This window comes from Oncorhynchus tshawytscha, linkage group LG06, assembly GCF_018296145.1.
Source record: "Oncorhynchus tshawytscha isolate Ot180627B linkage group LG06, Otsh_v2.0, whole genome shotgun sequence".
Taxonomy (NCBI): Eukaryota; Metazoa; Chordata; class Actinopteri; order Salmoniformes; family Salmonidae; genus Oncorhynchus; species Oncorhynchus tshawytscha.
The window spans coordinates 42230001-42252093 of NC_056434.1; the positions used below are offsets into that span (position 1 = coordinate 42230001).

Consider the following 22093-nt stretch of genomic DNA (forward strand, 5'->3'; position numbering starts at 1 on the left):
TGATTCTTGCTTACAAGCAAAAATTAAAGCAGGAAGCACCAGTGACTAGATCAATAAGAAAGTGGTCAGATGAAGCAGATGCTAAGCTACAGGACTGTTTTGCTAGCACAGACTGGAATATGTTCCGGGATTCCTTCGATGGCATTGGGGAATACATCACATCTGTTATTGGCTTCATCAATAAGTGCATCAATGACGTCGTCCCCACAGTGACCATACGTACATACCCCAACCAGAAGCCATGGATTACTGGCAACAGCCGCACTGAGCTAAAGGCTAGAACTGCCGCCTTCAAGGAGCGGAAGCTGATAAGAAATCCTGCTATGTCCTCCGACAAACTATCAAACAGGAAAAGCGTCAATACAGGACTAAGATCTAATCGTACTACACCAGCTCTGACGCTCGCCGGATGTGGCAGGGCTTGCAAACCATTACAGACTATAAAGGGAGAGCTGCCCTTGTACTGCGAGCATGCGCTGACCAGTGTCTTCACTGACCTTTTCAGCCTCTCCCTGTCCGAGTCTGTAATACCAACATGTTTTAAGAAGACCACCATAGTGCCTGTGCCCATGAACACTAAGGTAACCTGCCTAAATGACTACCGATCCGTAGCACTCACGTCTGTAGCCATGAAGTGCTTCGAAAGGCTGGGCATGGCTCACACCATTATCAATATCATAATCCCAGAAACCCTAGACTGTTTCAATTTGCATACCATCCCAACCCTGTCGTAATCCTGTCTGTCTGTGAGGTGGCCGTGGCCCATCGGAGAAGAAGAGGAGAGCAGGCTGGGTTAATCTGGCTCATGATGGGGTAATTACTTCCACGCTGCTGGATGGTTGTGGGGATGGAGGGAGGAAGAGGAAGGGGGGACAGCTAGAGGTTGCAGCGTAACTGACTGCTCCGTTGTGGGAGGAGTCACCCCTATAGCTAGGCGGATCTTTCCCTGACCTTGGAGAAAGGAAGGAGAGAGAGAGAGAGAGACGCACAGAGAGAGAGCAGAGACGTCAGCATACTGCCACAGATCCAGCAGCACTGCAGATCTCTGTGTGTGCTGCTATTCTTCCTATGAGGGTGAAAGACAGGAGGAGGAGTGGGAGTGAGTGAGTGAGAGAAGCGTCTGGCAGCCATCCCAGTCAAACAGTAATGCAGAGTAAAGGGGAGATAGCAGTCTTTTCACTGAGCCTCAGCACAGGATACAGCACTGTAAGTCTGTGTGTCGTTCCTCTGTGCCATAGTGATGTGTTGTGTAGCTGTTTGCATGTTGTGTGTGCTGCTTCATTACATTAGTATTATTGTTATTATAATTCTTATGCTGCTGTATGTTGTTATGTTCTGAAGGAGAGCAATGGCACAAGTATTTATGGACGCGACAGAGACAACAGTTGCTTAACAGAGACTGGATGGGCAGTGCTTTTGTAACCATGGGATGTGTTTTGTGTGTGTGTGTGTGCATGCGGGTGGGAAGGTGTGTGTGTTGGAGGGTGTGTGTGTTGGAGGTTGTGTGTGTCTGCCTCTGTGTGTACGATTGTTTATACATGGTTATGGCTGTGTGATTGTTGCAATTGTGTTGACTATGTGGCAAATCCTTGTGAAACAGAATCATTGTTGTGGAATAACAGTAATAAATAATTGTGTAATGCTGACAATCGCTGGCATATTGTTTACGCAGTGACGGCAGCAGAGAAACACCCTTGTTGTTGTTGTGCTTGTACACTCTTAGAAGAACCTTTTTGGTTCCAGGTAGAACTCCTTTGGGTTCCATGTAGAACCCTCTAGGGAACGGGTTCTACATGGAACCCAATAGGGTTCTACCTGGAACCAAAAAGGGTTCTTGAAAGAGTTATCTTATGGGGACAGCCTCCTCACCCTCTCTGTCACCCAGGATGATGTTCTATTATGCAGCAATCAGAGTACTGCACTGTTCTACTTAGGCCTATTTCTGTCACCACAAGGGAGTGACATACAGTGCCCTTGGAAAGTATTCAAGACCCCTTGACTTTTTCCACATTTATTCTAAAATGTATTAAATAGTTTTTTCCCCCTCAGAAATCTACACACAATACCCCATAATGACAAAGAAAAAACAGGTTTCTAGGAATTTTTTGCAAATGTATTAAAAAACGGAAATATCACATTTACATAAGTATTCAGACCCTTTACTCACTACTTTGTTGAAGCACCTTTGACAGCGATTACAGCCTCGAATCTACTTGGGTATGACGCTACAAGCTTGGCACACCTGTATTTGGGGAGTTTCTCCCATTCTCTGCAGATCCTCTCAAGCTCTGTCAGGTTGGATGGGGAGCAACGCTGCCCAGCTATTTTCAGGTCTCTCCAGACATGTTCAATAGGGTTGAAGTCGGGGCTCTGGCTGGGCCACTCAAGGACATTCAGAGACTTGTCACAAAGCCGCTCCTGCGTTGTCTTGGCTGTGTGCTTAGGGTCATTGTCCTGTTGGAAGGTGAATCTTCATCCCCGTCTTAGGTCCTGAGTGCTCTGGAGCAGGATTTCATCAAGGATCTCTCTGTACATCTTTCCCTAAATCCTGACTAGTCTCCCAGTTCCTGCCGCAGAAAAAATGTCCCACAGCATGATGCTGCACCACCATGCTTCACCATAGGGATGGTATTGGTCAGGTGATGAGCAGTACCTGGTTTCCTCCAGACATGACCATAAAGGCCTGATTGGTGGAGTGCTGCAGAGATGGTTGTCCTTCTGGAAGTTTCTCCCATCTCCACAAGGAACTCTGGAGCTCTGTCAGAGTGACCATCAGGTTCTTGGTCACCTCCCTGACCAAGGCCCTTCTCCCCTGATTGCTCAGTTTGGCCGGGCAGCCAGCTCTAGGAAGAGCCTTGGTGTTTCCAACCTTCTTCCATTTAAGAATGATTGAGGCCACAGTGTTGTTGGGGACCTTTAATGCAGCAGAAATGTGTTGGTTCCCTCCCCCAGATCTGTGCCTCGACACAATCCTGTCCCGGAGCTCTATGGACAACAATTCCTTCGACATCTTGGCTTGATTTTTGCTCTGACATGCACTGTCAATTGTGGGACCTTATAGGGACAGGTGTGTGCATTCATATATAAAATATCCCCATAGTCTAGTAAAGGCATAAATGTAGCTGATACTAGCCTCCTTCTGGCTTCAAAAGAAAAACAGGCCTTATTCCTAAAATAAAATCCCAATTTCAGCTTCAATTTTTTTGTAAGTTGTTGAATATGCAATTTAGAAGAGAGGCCATCATCAATTAAAATTCCAAGATATTTATATGAGGTTACAACCTCAATCTCCTTGCCCTGACAGGTAGTAATAGGTGAAAGGTTCTATTTCTTTCATTAGAAAACACCATTAGTTTAGTTCTGTCAGTATTGAGGATAAGCTTCAATTAACACAAGGTATGTTGAACAGTATAAAAAAGCAGTTTACAAGTTCTGGAAAGCTTTTGTAAGAGGCGAGGCACAACAGTAAATAACAGTATCATCAGCATAAAAATGAAGTTGTGCATTTTAGACATTTTTGTCTAAATAATTTATATAAATAGTGAATAAGAGAGGACCAAGTTCAGAGCCTTGGGGCACACCATTCAAGACAGACAATTTAACAGACATAAGCCCATCAAATTGAGTGCACTGAGTTCTATCAGACAGATAGTTAGCAAACCATGTAACTGCATGCTCTGAAAGACCTACACTCGACAATCTCTGCCTTAGTATTGCATGATCAACAGTATCAAAAGCCTTAGAGAGATCAATAAAAAGTGAGACAATGGCTTCAGTGATATCATTTAAAACCTTCATGGCTGCTGTAATTGTGCTATGCTTCTTCCTGAAGCCCGATTGGCACATTTATACAATAGAGTTAGTAAATAAAAAATATTTTAGCTGTTCACTCACAAGGTTTCAAGTATTTTCACCAGGGGTAACAGCTTTGAGATTGGCCTATAATTATTTAAAAGAGTTGGATCTCACCCTTTTAAAAGTGGTAGGATAAATGCTGATTTCCAGATCTTTGGAATTTCATTACATTCCAGGGTTAGATTGAACAGAGATGTAAGTGGTTCAGCTATGAAATCAGCTGCCAGATTTAAAAAGCAGGGATCCAAAAGATCAGGACCTGCAGGCTTTCTCTGATCTAAGGATTTCAGGGCTTTATGTACCACCTGCACTGAGAATGGCAAAAAGCTAAAAGTTTGACAAGCTCTCACTGGTTCATCCACACAGGATGGTACAGAGACAGAGGACACTGAATCAAACAGCCTACCAGATGATACAAAGTGCTCATTGAAACAATTCAGCATTTCAGTTTTGTCATTTCAGTTTTGTCAGCAACAGAGTCCTTCAAAACACATGATGGTAATTCATTAGCATTACTGTTTCCAGACATAGACTTAATAGCCTTCCAAAACTTTCTAGGGTCATTCAGGTTATCAGTGGTAACAGACATAAAATATTCAGACTCTGCCTTCCTGAGAAGAAAAGACCACTTGTTTCATAACTGCCTAACAATAAACCAATCAGCATCAGAACATGATTTCCTTGCTTTAGCCCAGGCTAGATTACGGTCGTGAATAATACAAGACAGCTCAGAAGAAAACCATGGATTATCCCGCCCTTTAACCCTGAACCTGCGGAATGGGGCATGTTTGTTTACTATTTGGGAAAAACCATCATGAAAGAATTTCCAGGCAGTTTCCACATCAGGGATAAACTCAATCTTACTCCAGTCAAAATAAAACAAATCATGAAAGAAAGCCTGCTCATTAAAACACTTCACATTTCTCTTACGAATACAACATGGGTTTGTTTTAGCAACCTTAGTATTTCTAACAGCAACAACAGCACAATGGTCACTTAAATCATTACAAAAAACACCAACCGCAGAATATTTATGTGGAACATTTGTCAATATCAAATCAATCAGGGTAGATTTATCTGGGCATTTAAGATTTGGGCGAGTGGGTGAGTTAATCAACTGGGTAAGATTCAAAGAGTCTGTTGATGTGGATGCACTTTAAACGAACTAACTGTGAGCAGTTAGTGAAAGACACTGCAGCAGAAGCATTCTCCCAATGCAGTATTTATCCATTCATTTAACTGGTATAACTCTGCTTCAGCCACTTAGTTTCATTTACAACCTCAGTACTGTTTATGATATGAATACCACTGTTTCCTAAATACCACCCATTTGGGGGCTCCACACATCAAATACCTCTGCAGTTGCTGTTTACCCAAACACTAGATTGAGCCCTTAGATACCAGTCCAGCAAGGCCTCCCTTCTTTCTCTTCTCCTCCTCCCTTCTTCTCCTCTGCCACCAGACCTTGATCCTGCAGTGATATCATGATATCATCGCAGTCTGCTGTTGTTAGAGCTGCACATGAGTTACATATGATAATGCCGCCTTCCTCTACCCCCCTTACTTTCCCTCCTCCTACTTCCTCCCCCGGCCCCCTAGGCAGGTTATCTCTACTCTATAATTGGGTCATATTTCTCATTTTTCTGGCTGATGTGGTGTGCATTCTGGGAACATTTGGGAATGCCGTGGGTGGAGGAGTTATGAAATGCTGTGTTTGGAGGTGAGCAGGAGAGCTGAGTGGTGGGTTGAGGAGTTATGAAATGCTGTGTTTGGAGGTGAGCAGGAGAGCTGAGTGGTGGGTGGAGGAGTTATGCTACAGCCTCAGGAGACTCCACAGAGCCACACACACACACACACACACACTGCAGAACAGAGCCACACACACACACACACTGCAGAACAGAGCCACACACACACTGCAGAACAGAGCCACACACAACTGCAGAACAGAGTCACACACACACACTGCAGAACAGAGCCACACACACACACTGCAGAACAGAGCCACACACACACACTGCAGAACAGAGCCACACACACACTGCAGAACAGAGCCACACACACACACTGCAGAACAGAGCCACACACACACACACTGCAGAACAGAGCCACACACACACACTGCAGAACAGAGCACACACACACACTGCAGAACAGAGCCACACACACACACTGCAGAACAGAGCCACACACACACACTGCAGAACAGAGCCACACACACACTGCAGAACAGAGCCATACACACACACTGCAGAACAGAGCCATACACACACACGGCAGAACAGAGCCATACACACACACTGCAGAACAGAGCCACACACACACACTGCAGAACAGAGCAACACACACACACACACTGTAGAACAGAGCCACACACACACACTGCAGAACAGAGCCACACACACACACTGCAGAACAGAACCACAGACACACTGCAGGGATGGGCGGAAAATAGATCTGACCCCCAGAGAGAGTCAGAGACCGAGCGCAAAAGAGAGCGAGAGAGAAAGGTAAGAGATGGAGGGACAGTGTGGACATTCAGCCCTTACTCCGTTTGCAGTACATGTGGTGGATGTCAATTTGGAAAAAGAGAAGGGTAAATACAAAGGAGAGAGCACGGCACCACGGCCGCATTCCTATGGACAATGTTCTGTACCAGATCCATTCATCCATAACCCAATACCACGTTTATACACCGGTGTCATAGTCTATTTACTGAATTCTGTGTCATCTCTCTCAAGCAACCCTGGGTAAAAGCTGTACTTGATGTTTCTTGCTGTCATTAGTCCTCCTGGTCTACCTTTTGGCATGTCCATCTAGCTCTCCCTCTCTCTCTCTCACCCCCCTTCTCAACTCAATTGAAATTCTAGATTCTGGACGTCAGGACAAACAAAATCGAATTCGGGGAGCAGGCATTTTATGGGAAACGGTCTTCCACAGATAGATGATGATGTGGTTCTGTAAAGGAGTAGCTCGCGTGGAGGTGGTATCGATGGTCCAGCCATGGAGGGAATAAATACAGCTACTGTATATCAGCTGATCTACTGACAAGGTTAATCCCCGTCGGCAGGCCTCTCCTCTCCTCTCTCTGCTGTCCTGTCCTGACAGTCCGGGAGATATTCTGCGTGTTTGGGATGTCAGCGCTGTCAGCCTGATGGTGTATGTACAGGTGCAGGGAAGGGTGTGTTGGTACACCCCTCTCTTTGTAGTGTAGGGTGTGTGGGTGTGTGGGTGTGTGTTTTGGGGGGTGGAGGGAGGGGTCCATCTGGTTGTGGACTAAATGACTAATTCCACTGTGCTGCAATTACAGATGTAGTGTTTCAGAGCCATGATTCTTGCCCAGTAATCCGTACAGAAGAGGTAGGCAGGACAAGTTTGAGGATGTTTGGGGAAACATTTGCTTTAGAAATGCACAAACATGGTATCCGAATTGGTTCAATTCTATAATGATAATAATGAATACCTGTAGTGCTCTGCCTTTGTATGCTGGCATGGCATTTTAAGGATTTGAACAGTGTTGCCAGTATGAAATATGCTTCAATTATAGCCTACATTCATTTTTATGGGCATAGTCTTTCATTCCCTATGTGTCAGTCAAGGGCAATGCGTAGCTGGAAGCTGCCTTTACTCTGTACTGGTTGTGTGTGGAAAGGCTCCAAACAGAGACTATTCATCATTTCACAACCAACATCCTTTGTCTGAGGAACAGGAGACCCTGGACTATCCTGGGAAAGTTTTCTATTCCCCTTCTCTCTCTCACCTTCTCTCTCTGTCTCACCCTCTCACCCTCTCTCTGTCCCCCCTCTCTCTCTCACCTTCTCTCTCTGTCTCACCCCCCTCTCTCTCTCCCCCCCTCTCTATTTCTCACCTTCTATTTATCAGTCTCTCCCCCCTCTCTCTCTCACTCTCATCAGTCCTTCTCTCTCTCTCTCTCGCCCCCTCTCTCTATTTATCAGTCTCTCTCTCTATTTATCAGTCTCTCTCCCTCTCTCTCTCTATTTATCAGTCTCTCTCTCTCTATTTATCAGTCTCTCTCTTTATTTATCTCTCTCTCTCTCTATTTATCAGTCTCTCTCTCTTTATTTATCAGTCTCTCTCTCTCTCTCTATTTATCAGTCTATTTATCAGTCTCTCTTTATTTATCAGTCTCTCTCTCTCTCTCTCTCTATTTATCAGTCTCTCTCTCTTTATTTATCAGTCTCTCTCTCTCTCTCTCTCTCTCTATTTATCAGTCTCTCTCTCTCTATTTATCAGTCTCTCTCTCTTTATTTATCAGTCTCTCTCTATTTATCACTCTCTCTATTTATCAGCCACTCTCTCTCTATTTATCAGCCACTCTCTCTCTCTATTTATCAGTCTCTCTCTCTATTTATCAGTCTCTCTCTCTATCAGTCTCTCTCTCTATTTATCAGTCTCTCTCTCTCTCTCTATTTATCAGTCTCTCTCTCTTTATTTATCAGTCTCTCTCTCTATTTATCAGTCTCTCTCTCTCTATTTATCAGCCTCTCTCTCTCTATTTATCAGTCTCTCTCTCTATTTATCAGTCTCTCTCTCTTTATTTATCAGTCTCTCTCTCTCTCTCTATTTATCAGTCTCTCTCTCTATTTATCAGCTTTATTTATCAGTCTCTCTCTCTCTCTATTTATCAGTCTCTCTCTCTATTTATCAGTCTCTCTCTCTCTATTTATCTCTCTCTCTATTTATCAGCTTTATCAGTCTCTCTCTCTCTCTATTTCTCTCTCTATTTATCAGTCTCTCTCTCTATTTATTTATCAGTCTCTCTATTTATCAGTCTCTCTCTCTCTCTCTATTTATCAGTCTCTCTCTCTCTCTATTTATCAGTCTCTCTCTCTCTATTTATCAGTCTCTCTCTCTCAATTCAATTCAAGGGCTTTATTGGCATGGGAAACATGTGTTAACATTGCCAAAGCAAGTGAGGTAGATAATATATAAAGTGAATATATAAAGTGAAATAAACAATAAAAATTAACAGTAAACATTACACATACAGAAGTTTCAAAACAATAAAGACATTACAAATGTCATATTATATATATATACAGTGTTTTAACAATGTACAAATGGTTAAAGGACACAAGATAAAATAAATAAGCATAAATATGGGTTGTATTTACAATGGTGTTTGTTCTTCACTGGTTGCCCTTTTCTCGTGGCAACAGGTCACAAATCTTGCTGCTGTGATGGCACACTGTGGAATTTCACCCAGTAGATATGGGAGTTTTTCCAAATTGGATTTGTTTTGGAATTCTTTGTGGATCTGTGTAATCTGAGGGAAATATGTCTCTCTAATATGGTCATACATTGGACAGGAGGTTAGGAAGGTTAGGAAGTGCAGCTCAGTTTCCTCCTCATTTAACTCTCTCTCTATTTAACACTTTCTCTCTCTATCAGTGTCTCCCTCACTCTATTTATCAGTCTCTCTCTCTCTCTCTCTATCAGTCTCTCCCTCACTCTATTTATCAGTCTCTCTCTCTATTTATCAGTCTCTCTCTCTCTCTATTTATCAGCCTCTCTCTCTCTATTTATCAGTCTCTCTCTCTCTCTATTTATCAGTCTCTCTATTTATCAGTCTCTCTCTCTCTCTCTCTCTATTTATCAGTCTCTCTCTCTCTCTATTTATCAGTCTCTCTCTCTCTCTATTTATCAGTCTCTCTCTCTCTATTTATCAGTCTCTCTCTCTCAATTCAATTCAAGGGCTTTATTGGCATGGGAAACATGTGTTAACATTGCCAAAGCAAGTGAGGTAGATAATATATAAAGTGAATATATAAAGTGAAATAAACAATAAAAATTAACAGTAAACATTACACATACAGAAGTTTCAAAACAATAAAGACATTACAAATGTCATATTATATATATATACAGTGTTTTAACAATGTACAAATGGTTAAAGGACACAAGATAAAATAAATAAGCATAAATATGGGTTGTATTTACAATGGTGTTTGTTCTTCACTGGTTGCCCTTTTCTCGTGGCAACAGGTCACAAATCTTGCTGCTGTGATGGCACACTGTGGAATTTCACCCAGTAGATATGGGAGTTTTTCCAAATTGGATTTGTTTTGGAATTCTTTGTGGATCTGTGTAATCTGAGGGAAATATGTCTCTCTAATATGGTCATACATTGGACAGGAGGTTAGGAAGGTTAGGAAGTGCAGCTCAGTTTCTTCCTCATTTAACTCTCTCTCTATTTAACACTTTCTCTCTCTATCAGTGTCTCCCTCACTCTATTTATCAGTCTCTCTCTCTCTCTCTCTCTATCAGTGTCTCCCTCACTCTATTTATCAGTCTCTCTCTCTCTCTCTCTATCAGTCTCTCCCTCACTCTATTTATCAGTCTCTCTCTCTATTTATCAGTCTCTCTCTCTATCAGTCTCTCCCTCTCTCTATTTATCAGTCTATCTCTCTATTTATCAGTCTCTCTCTCTATTTATCAGTCTCTCTCTCTATTTATCAGTCTCTCTCTCTATTTATCAGTCTCTCTCTCTCTCTATCAGTCTCTCCCTCTCTCTATTTATCAGTCTCTCTCTCTCTCTCTATCAGTCTCTCCCTCTCTCTATTTATCAGTCTCTCTCTCTATTTATCAGTCTCTCTCTCTATTTATCAGTCTCTCTCTCTATTTATCAGTCTCTCTCTCTATTTATCAGTCTCTCTCTCTATTTATCAGTCTCTCTCTCTCTCTGTTTCAGACTCTCTCTCTCTATTTAACACTTTCTCTCTCTATCAGTCTCTCCCTCACTCTATTTATCAGTCTCTCTCTCTCTCTGTTTCAGACTCTCTCTCTCTATTTAACACTTTCTCTCTCTATCAGTCTCTCCCTCACTCTATTTATCAGTCTCTCTCTCTCTCTCTCTATCAGTCTCTCCCTCACTCTATTTATCAGTCTCTCTCTCTCTATTTATCAGTCTATCTCTCTCTCTCTCTCTCTCTCTCTGTTTCAGACTCTCTCTCTCTATTTATCAGTCTCTCTCTCTGTTTATCAGTCTCTCTCTCTGTTTATCAGACTCTCTCTCTCTCGTCCCCTGAGTCTCAGCTGGAGTGCTTGCTGAAATATGGAGTTTTATCCAGTTATATTGCTCTTGTTATTTTGCAACAGCATTTCCCTCTGAGTTTCTGGTGCTTCGTCTTAAAATCTCAAACGGATGACAATGTGTAATGAAAGGATCTCTTGTTCCCTACTTGTTCCCTGCAAAGCCGGCAAGCGTTGTACAATAGTATGGATATTCTCAATTAGAAACAGCTTGACAAGAACAGCGGCCAGTTGGAATAGGAGTGTGAGGAACTTTAGTCAGGTTTGATTAGCCTCAAGCTCAGGTTTGATTAGCCTCAAGCTCAGGTTTGATTAGCCTTAAGCTCTATATTCTTCAGGGAACTTTTACAGCTGTGGAACTAGCTGAGAGAAAGCGAGAGAGAGCTGTGGAGTTGAGCAAAGCTTCTACACACAGAGAGAGCGAGAGAGACAGAGAGAGAGAGACGTTCATATTTTAAAAACAAGCTCATCAAGCAAGAAGAGTCATTAAGACCTGCAGATTCATTGACTTCAATCACTTAGATCTGCATCATTCGTAAGTGACGACATGTTTGCTGCTGCCTTGTTTTGCTCTGGGGGTGGCTGTCTTGGACTCCGTTGTTAGACGAGCAGCACTTTTCCCTGAGCGTTGGCCTTCCTCTGCTCTCCCCCACTCTACTTTGTGATGTTCTGACATGAGACCATTTTCAATAACCACTAAGCAGGTTGGTGCCAGTGTCTCACGGTCCAATTGAAATACTGCTCAAACACAAGGTGAGTTCTCTCATCCAACAACAACAACCATAGCACCAGCAGAGCACTGGAAGCTGGCATCTACCCCAGTCACATAGCACCAGACAAGGAACCACACAGCAGCGCTAGCTCAGTCTGTGTAGATTGGCATGGAGGATGGTGTTAACTTAGCGGTTAGTTTACGATAATATTGTGTTTACCTTACAGACTCTTTAATGTGGCCATGAACCCTTCTTTAGAGGGGAAAAAGCCTATTTCAAACAGGAAATATGATACCTGTAACATCCCATGCTACATTTTGCCCACTTGTTATGTCCATTCACACTAATGGAGATTTCTACCCTCCTCCACCACGATTGTGGTCTTGATTATTCTTTTGAAAAGTTTGTGGTCAGACGCACATCCTTAAAAAAACGTAGGTGCCCGGGCTAATAAAGAATTCCCGTACAGAACAGGAAGGCCCGCACACTGTTTATGCTCCAAATTCACTGCTTTATGACAACGTATTGATCCGAAACAGGTCTTTGCAGTGTGCGGGCCTTCCTGTTGTTGATGAACCATTTCACACTATCATACCGACCAAAATCTTACTATGCTAGCTCAGGTATTTTCTAATCAACCACAGATACAGAGACCATGCTGGATGGGAAACTAGGCAACTGCAGCTCAGCTCAGGTCTGATTGGTTCAGGAGGTATATGACTTTGTCTATTTGGGCGTAAGAGGCAGTTGGAAGGGTGTTCTTAAAGCTCTCACGAATGTTGATGAATGTCCCGAGGGAGAAAGGAGGAGTGAATGTCATGAGGAGACAGGAGGAGTGAATGTCATGACAGAGACAGGAGGAGTGAATGTCATGAGGAGACAGGAGGGGTGAATGTCATGAGGAGACAGGAGGAGTGAATGTCATGAGGAGACAGGAGGGAGGGAATGTCATGAGACATGGAGGAGGGGAATGTCATGAGGAGACAGGAGGAGGGAATGTCATGAGGAGACAGGAGGAGGGAATGTCATGAGGAGACAGGAGGAGGGAATGTCATGAGGAGACAGGAGGAGGGAATGTCATGAGACAGGAGGAGGGAATGTCATGAGGAGACAGGAGGAGGGAATGTCATGAGGAGACAGGAGGAGTGAATGTCATGAGGAGACAGGAGGAGGGAATGTCATGAGGAGACATTGATGTTAACTTGGTTAGGAGATGGTAGAAGAGGTCGATCTACCGCCGTTAGTATTGAACTATGTATTTTTCATTACATATTGTACTTCTGACACTTCATGTTGAGTTGTTGAAAAATGTGTTTCCTGTTTTGTCCAGCGTATTAGAAGCTGAGGAAACTGTCAAGACATGAATGGTTGCCCTTCTTTTCTTGTGAAATGCTCAGACCTTTTTTATGAGCTATAGGTTTGTTATTCTGGGACCATATAGAGACCATATAATTATCTGATTACTGTATTGACTGTTCTATGTTATATGACCTCTCTGCTTTCTGCTGAACAATACAGTCATCATTTCTGGGCTGGTGCTTTGACTTGATTTCTAGATCCACACACACACACACACACACACACACACACACACACACACACACACACACACACACACACACACACACACACAACGTATAAATGGTGACTCAACAGCACCTTTTTGTTGTGTCTGGAGAACAAAGTCCCATGTGTGGTACTTAGTGTTAAGATAATGGCCAGTTTGGCGTTTAGCATTATTCATCATAGAGAAATTCCTCCGATTTTAAACATATGGAGTTGTCTATCTATCTGTCTGTTTTATCTTTCTACGCTTTTTGTCTATGGAGGTGATCAATCAATCAATCAAATGTATTTATAAAGCCCTTTTTTCATCAGCCGATGTCACAAAGTGCTGTACAGAAACCCAGCCTTAAACCCCGAACAGCAAGCAATGCAGGTGTAGAAGCACAGTGGTCATGGATCACAGAGAAGGTGAACCATGGAATTCTGCTTTAGTGAAGTTCAAGGATAGATTATGTGATCCTTGTGTACGTGTGTGTGTGAGCCAACCCGCATGCACACACACACACACACACACACACACACACAGTGACTGGTGTGTAGCAGTAGCTGGTCCAGACTTGAACGGATCCCGGATCACCAGTGCAGCTGTCAGCATCGCTCTGTTAAAATCCCACCAAGATCTTCTGTCGAAACAGAGGGGGTGTCAGTTACACAGCCTCCTCCAGTGGGGTGAAGGAGAGTTACCCCACCAGGCTCAGTGTTCCTCACAAACACACTAGCAGCTAGCCAGCTAGCCTAGTCCCTGCTCTGCATCAGCCAACTCTTACAACCGTAGGAGTTGGCAAGATGGCACAAATAGATCTGATACCAGGCTAACTAGGAGTATTCCAGCCTTACTCATGAAGGCAGTTCCAGAGAACGGGCTGCTCACAGGGCCTGTGTGACTGACACAGCACTGTCGGAGCTCTGAACATGTCCTGGTCTGGAGGCCTTTGTCTTCCCATGCTAATGTCTATCACACAACCACCCCAGGGAGGACTCTGTAGAGCTGGATGATGGCAGGACCAGCCAGTCAGCAGAGAGAGGCTGTGTTCCAAATGGCACCCTATTCCCTATGCAGTGTACTACTTTTGACCAGGGCCGTGTACTACTTTTGACCGGCCACTTGAGATGCTGCCAGAGAGAGAGGACTCCCAGAACTGTGGTTTTATTAGGGGATTAGGATAGAGTAGACTAGGACAGGGCGATTCGGGATGCTGCCAGAGAGAGAGGAATCCCAGAACTGTGGTTTTATTAGGGGATTAGGATAGAGTAGACTGGGACAGGGCGATTCGGGATGCTGCCAGAGAGAGAGGAATCCCAGAACTGTGGTTTTATTAGGGGATTAGGATAGAGTAGACTGGGACAGGGCGATTTGGGATGCTGCCAGAGAGAGGGAGAGGATGGCTAGACTGGGATAAGGCGATTTGGGATGCTGAGAGAGAGAGAGGACTCCCAGAACTGTGGCTTTAGTAGGGGATTAGGATAGAGTAGACTGGGACAGGGCGATTTGGGATGCTGCAAGAGAGAGAGAGGACTCCCAGAACTATGGCTTTAGTAGGGGATTAGGATAGAGTAGACTGGGACAGGGGGATTCGGGATGCTGCCAGAGAGAGAGAGGACTCCCTGAACTATGGCTTTAGTAGGGGATTAGGATAGAGTAGACTGGGACAGGGGGATTCGGGGTGCTGCCAGAGAGAGAGAGGTCTCCCAGAACTATGGCTTTATTAGGGGATTAGGATAGAGTAGACTGGGACAGGGGGATTCCAGCTGAGCACTCAAGCAGGTAAAACACAGCAGAGATAAAGAGGTGAAGTCACTCAGACTAGGCAGAGTGGGAAATATTGAAATATTAGCATACATCAAACATTACCATACATTTATTGAGCCTTTATTTGCCCATGCAGTCCCATTGAGATGATCAAGTAAGTACTTTTCTAGGGTGACCTGGTGCATAGGTCCTTTGTGGTGCTCCTCTTGGAGCCTGGTAGGGTGGAGTTTGGGAGTGGCTTTGTCAGAGGACCCTGTTCCCTTCCCTCAGCAGAAGACCCTGGGTTCAGCTCAGGCCTCCCTCCTTCTCCCTTCCCCTCCCTGTCCGTCTGACTCTGACTGAAGGTCAAACGAGGGCAGCGAGGTGTAAATGATGTGGTAGAGGTACGGTACTCGTCTAGCCCGAAGCCCTTCAGAGCCATATACTGCAGTGTCTGAGCAGGGTTGTCATAGTAACACTCAGTCACCGCTGTAGCCTTGACCTTGCCCAATCCAGTGCTGTATGTATTCCTGGACCACTCCCTCCCTGGAGGATGAGGAAATGATAGGATAGGCGTGCTCTGGCAGATGTCTGTTGTTCTTCTGTGTGCCATCCACCTTGTCAGAGACACACTGCTTTGAACCATCTGGCTATCAAGAATAAGCTTGTTTGTGTTGAAAGTGAAAGATGGTCTCGTCTCTTGTAGCCCCATGGTGACAGTCACATTCTCTGCACTGTTATGATTGATGGATCCACGTTGACAGAAATAGTACAGTTCTCCTAGGAGCTTACGCAAAGCCGTTTCCCTCTCTCGGAATCTGCACTACATGATAAGGACTCTGGTGGAAAAGAGCGAGATAAAAAAACAACGAGGTCAGAGTTCAGGAGTTATGTCATGATCAGAGCACGAGCCAAACATGATTCATTCACACAGAGTGAGGGAGAGATCTTCTGGGCTCATGAACCTCAATTCTGAAGTCAGACCATGAGGAAGAACACTGCGGGCTTCACACAATACTCACACACGGATATGCGTTTACACACACACACACACACACACACACACACACACACACATTTTAAATATTTTATTTGAATCCACAAATCTCATTACAGTTGAGAAGGATTCAAACATTTCGTCATGAATATCTGGACACTTATGGATACAGCAGGCACCTTCTTCTCCACACAGCAGGCACCTTCTTCTCCACACAGCAGGCACCTTCTTCTCCACACAGCAGGCACCTTCTTCTCCACACAGCAGGCACCTTCTTCTCCACACAGCAAGGTTGCCCATGACAGCTGACACAGAGCAGGACCTTGCTAGCTGCTTTGTCTTTTTACAATGCAAGCCTGCAATCTGAAGTCCACGTACTACAGATGTAGGATCTTCATTTGATCACTCTTTTGTTGCTGTGAAATGCAAACTTGTAGTTTATTTTGATTTTGAAAAGGCTTCTAAAGTTATAATCCACATAATAATAATCAAATTTCTAGTTGATGCAGGATTATTTTCCTGCTGTAGAAAACTGGCTCAAATTAAGATCCTACATCTGTATGTACATGGCCGAGAATACCAAATAACAGCACAACAAGTTTGCACTGATAACTCAGGCTGTTCAGGGGTGACAGGAGGGGATGGTATTTCAGCAACTTGTCAGCAAAGTCCTACTATACACACACACACACACACACACACACACACACATTTAAAGACTCAATATGCAGCCTCTCATGACCCAATATGGAAAACAGAATTGAATCAAAGATCCAAATGAATAGCATTCATTGGAAATAGCTGGTAGGCTTGAATGTCTCACTGCATTGGCTAAGTAATACCAGAGAAATCTTTAAGAAAAGCAAAAAATACTTGTCTTTTTCTGGGCTGTAACTAGTTGACTTTCCATCAGCGGGCATCTAGTAGTACTGTCATTTGTGTCAGCTTCCTGTGCCAGTTTCTGCTTGATTTTGGTCCGTTTACAATATTGTGGCCAATCCTGAGCAGCTCCTCTAAGAAAGCAGTTTACTGATTGGTTGTCAATCATCTTTTCAATTAACCAGTTAGGTTCCACTGTATGGATAGTGATCATTGTGATGGAAAAGATGTACAGGGGCGCTCAGCTCTGTGAACATTAGTCTCTCGTGACAGACTGTCCCATGAATGGAGCAGCAGGATTTTTTTGTTGTTGTTGGTAGATTTGGTTTTGGCTTCTGAGATTTAAATGAACTTTACATGTTACATGTATGTTATGGCACGGAACAGTGAGGAGCTAGTTGCTATAACATCTAATTATCCATCCAACATGAAGACGACTCACCTCTTCCTCTGCAGCGTAACACGATTTCTCCAGAACCTTACTAGAAACAGGTTTGTTAGTGAGAACTTCACTGAGCCATGGCTGTATGTGTATATCCTGGTCCATTGGAACAATTACAAGTGGTAGAGGCCCCTCACATCAAAGTAGCATCTCTGGAACGTCAGCGAGCCGAGATGGAAAGTGAAGATGACACCCAAGGCCTCTTCAGAGTTCAGTCATACCCTAATTTGGGATTATTGGAATATTTGGGCAATGACATTTATGTTCTACTGTAATTGTGTGTGTGTGTGTGTGTGTGTGTGTGTGTGTGTGTGTGTACCAATCCATGTTTCATTGTACAATTAGATCCATTTGGCTGTCATGATGTTCACAGTGAAGCTTCTCGGCTTGCATAACTGTGGGGACACGTAAGGAGTTTACACAGCACTAGTGCGTTCCAATACAAGATACAGTACTCCTGCCGTTGATGAGTTGCACTGTTGTGCTGCCAAACGTAGATTTAATTGACCACACTCTCCTTGTTTTTGTAAGATGTTTTGCTTATTCATCATCCACCGTAAACAGACCATACTATTATTTCTTCAGTTCTTTAAATAGAGACAGAGTGGTATACAGTATAAATAGAGTCCGAATGGGCAATAACGAAATACAATACAAATAACGCAGTACTAGTATTTATGTTTCTATGTGGATCCAACGCGTCATAAATCACAATCTTACATAAAGCTGTCAGAAACCTATGCAGTGATTAGGACAGGGAGGCATCTTGGCACTAACAGCCTCTCGATGTCCTTCACAACTCAAGAGTTCTCACGCTTGCTGCTCACTTTAACTTAATTATGGCAGAATGCTGGGCCCTCTGCCCTGATGCCTGTGCTGTATGATCCAGTGGAGGGCTGAAGGACAGGAGGTGTCAGGAAAGTAATTATGGCAGAATGCTGGGCCCTCTGCCCTGATGCCTGTGCTGTATGATCCAGTGGAGGGCTGAAGGACAGGAGGTGTCAGGAAAGTAATTATGGCAGAATGCTGGGCCCTCTGCCCTGATGCCTGTGCTGTATGATCCAGTGGAGGGCTGAAGGACAGGAGGTGTCAGGAAAGTAATTGGATTCCTTATTGTAAATAAGGAATCCAATTACTTTATACCGTTTTGTTTTTCGGTCTAAACCACCTCTTAATGCAATGCTTATTCAACACGGTTTATGTGGATCATCCCTCTTCACAATTACTTTATACCGTTTTGTTTTTCGGTCTAAACCACCTCTTAATGCAATGCTTATTCAACACGGTTTATGTGGATCATCCCTCTTCACTGTTCCTGTGACACGGCTGTTTGTTTTGCTGGCCCGTGGGGAGTCTGATTGGCAGGGGAAGTGTGTGTGTGTGTGTGTGTGAGAGTAAGTGTGTATATGGTTTGTATATACAGTATAGTCTAGTGAGTGTACGTAGGGTCAGTGCAATATAGAGTCAGTGCAGATAGTTCAGGTACCATTAATTGACTATTTAGCAGTCTGGCTATTTAGCAGTCTTATGGCTTGGGGGTAGAAGCTGTCTTAGAGCCTGTTGGTCTGAGAGCTGATGCTCCCGTACCATTTTAAGTCCTTAGTGATGTGAACGCCAAGGAACTTGAACCTCTCGACCCGCTCCACTACAGCCCTGTTGATGTGGATGGGGGCCTGCCTTCCCCTCTTTCTCCTGTAGTCCACAATCAGCTCCTTGGTCTTCCTGACATTGAGGGAGAGGCTGTTGTTATGGCACCACTCTGCCAGGTCTCCGACCTCCTCCCTGTAGACTGTCTAATCACCGTTGGTGATCAGGCCTACCACTGTAGTGCTGTTAGCAAACTTTATGTTGGTGTTGGAGTCATGTGTGGCCACGCAGTCGTGGATTAACAGGGAGTACAGGAGGGGACTAGGCAGCATACACCCCTGAGGGGCCCCCGTGTTGTGGTACAGTGTGGCGGAGGTGCAGAGGGAGGGGTTCAGTTCAAGGGGCATGCGTGTTGGTGTGTGTGTGCCTGCGCGTGCAAGTGTGTACATGTGTGTGCGTGTGTGTACGTGTGTGTACATGTGTGCATGCCTGCGTGCCTCTCCAACACAATGCAGTCCATTGGTGAACAGTAGTCCAGAGGTGGGGACAGCTAGCTGGGCCTCTCAGATGAGCAGCCTGTCCTCTCAGCCTTTGTCTCCTAGTCCCATTGAAAAGATCCCTTTGTGCCGAGATCACGTCACAATATTTGAACAGCTGCAGCCCATCGTTGGTTGTGTGCGTTTGCAGTACTCCATCAGCACTGGAGGGAGGGCAGAGATTGTGAGTAGCAGGATTGTGGTAGTGGAGGATGGATAGGGGATGACTGTGGGAATTCATACCTGATCCTAGCTGTTTTCTTCAGTCACGGGCACATGTTACTCAACACTGTCCTCACTCCAGTTCATAATGCATAGGTATTCATGGTTAGCCTGTCTCCCAGATCTGTTGTGCACAAACTCCTATGGTAATTGTCACACCAAATTTGCAAGACGGCACAAACAGACCTGGAGCCAGGCTAAGTCATGCTAAACTGTCAAATGATAGAGATTCCTGACACATTCATTCCTTTATCACCTACCAACCAATCATTGAGTAGGTCTGTTCCAGTGAAGACGGATCTGTCAGGGTATAGAACAGCAGTCATAGATCATGTCTTAAAACCTGTGTATGAGACACGGTGACAGCTCTATTGTAGTCAGTCTGTTCTAACCTCATTAAAGTCAACCTGTCAACATTTGTATTGGCTTCAGCATTACCCTGTCTGTTTACCTTCCTACCCAGCTGTCCTCCCACTCTACACACACAGTCATAGGACACGTGCTTTCTAAGCATTGAGACTGGGTAATAAACTTAGCATGAAAGTTTATCCTTGTAGCTGTATGGGCTAATATAGTTGGGTTAAGTTGAGTCAATGGCCTTGGGTTAAGTTGAGTCAATGGCCTTGGGTTAAGTTGAGTCAATGGCCTTGGGTTAAGTTGAGTCAATGGCCTTGGGTTAAGTTGAGTCAATGGCCATGGGGTAAGTTGAGCCAATGGCCACCATACCCCATACAAATTATAATTACATGTAGTCTGTTTTATTTTGCAATGTGTCATGCATATGAACTCAAGATGCATTCTTATTGTTATAGAGCAGACATCTTCATGCCCGTGTATAGAAACATAAAACAAGCAGGGGTCTGGCCCACCTTGAGATTCTTGAGAGAGCAGCCAAGGAAGTGAGAAAAGATAGAAGCCTGTTGAGCAGCAGCAAGGGACGAACAAATAGACGGAATGACACTGGAGGTACATTGACCAAAAAATAAAACAAACATGTGCCTGTTTGAAAGAGAGGCTATGATAGAGTTGCAGACGAACAAGGTCTTATCTGGTGACATGGAGTCGGATCTTGCTAAACATATCAAGAATCTCACGGACCAGGTTCATGTGCTCAGTAGCCTTCCAATGCAGAGAACTTGACAACAAATTTGCACATCGAAAAATTTGCACATCGAAAAAACATTGCTTTCCCAGACAACTGGTCGAAATGGAAGGGTAAGTGATATTGAACAGAGAGATCTGTATCAATGTAAGCATGCATTTAAGATATACAGTATACCACACGCCCATTCCATGAATTCAACTTTGACCTACCAGCACCATCACCCACTGTCACAGGAAGCTATCACCCACTTACCCCAAGGCGGCTCAACTTACTCTGTCCCTATGCTCAACTTACACCATACCCTGAGTAAGTTGTGCCAAGAGATACTTTTTGGGGGACAAAGCTATGTTTACATTATTTCCTGGGATTCACAACATCCTGAAATATGTATATGTCTTTGTTAGAAAAAATACTATATTTCCCTTGACGTAGTGATGCTGAATGTAAAAAATGGCTCAAGATTCCCCACTCTCCCCTAACCCAGAATGTACAGTACTGTCCCAGGGTGTGTCTGAAATGACACCCTATTCCCTAGAATATACTTTTGACCAGAGTCCCAGTGACCCTCCAGACAGACATGTCTTGTGGCATCCCAGACACATTGGCAGGTGCTCAGCCGTCAAACAGAGGCCTGGAGCCTGGTCGGGGAGCTCCAGTAGACAGTCAGTCCAGGCAGAGCGGTGAGAGAAGCCCCTTGCCCTGGGAACGAGGGGCAGATACCAGCCCAGGCATGGTTGTCTGACTGTCTGTCTCTGTGGTACACTGCTTGTTTGTGGAAGTACGTACAGTTACAGGAAGGCTGTACTTTCATCTGTAGACCACTTGGTTATGATTCACTGTGAGAAACGGGGTGAAACCTTTATGACATAGCTTGGGTTTCAGCAGTGGTGTGTGTGTGTGTGTTTGAGAGGTCTTTGATTACTGTCCTTGGGCTGAACTTGGATCCAGGTTGTTGAATTTGAGAGTCATGGCTGCCATGGGTCCGTGTCAAACACTGCTCACTGAAACCATGACCTCAGTCTGTTTCGTAGTGACAAAGTAAACAGACTTGTGTTTAGTCTGAGTCTAATATAAAATGAAATATAATGTGTGAATATCCATGATAAAAGATGTCTGCTGAGACGACAGTCAAGTTCAAGCAAATGTCAAATTTAAACAACTGATTATACAACTTTGATTATACAAAGAAAGGTATTCTTATTTTAATGTGTCTTATTACAAAGGACACTACATCAAAGTGCTCTCCCTGACCTCCAGGCCAATGTCTTGATTTGGAATTGGTCCAGGCTACTTTCTGTGATGTGCATTAAAGTCATTGTGTAACCTGTAACCACAGAGGTCTGAATTGTCTTTGTAGAGTTTTAGTGAAAGGTTCTGTCCAGGGCTTTGCCTCAGTGCTACCTGCTACT

General features: G+C 44.1%; 1 protein-coding gene across 11 annotated transcripts in view; it reads left to right on the plus strand.

Annotated features, from left to right (window-relative positions):
• The first annotated feature begins 975 nt into the window (after positions 1–975).
• Positions 976–22093, plus strand: part of LOC112252562 (protein-methionine sulfoxide oxidase mical3a-like) — a 124594-nt gene continuing 103476 nt past the window's right edge. For 4 of the 11 annotated variants that reach the window (XM_042323268.1, XM_042323270.1, XM_042323271.1 and 1 more), the window contains exon 1: positions 991–1206. The gene's annotated coding sequence lies outside the window, so the exon portion shown is untranslated. Of the gene's footprint in view, positions 1207–22093 lie in introns of all 11 variants that reach the window. The other 7 variants (XM_042323272.1, XM_042323277.1, XM_042323273.1 and 4 more) reach the window with 5 other exon arrangements.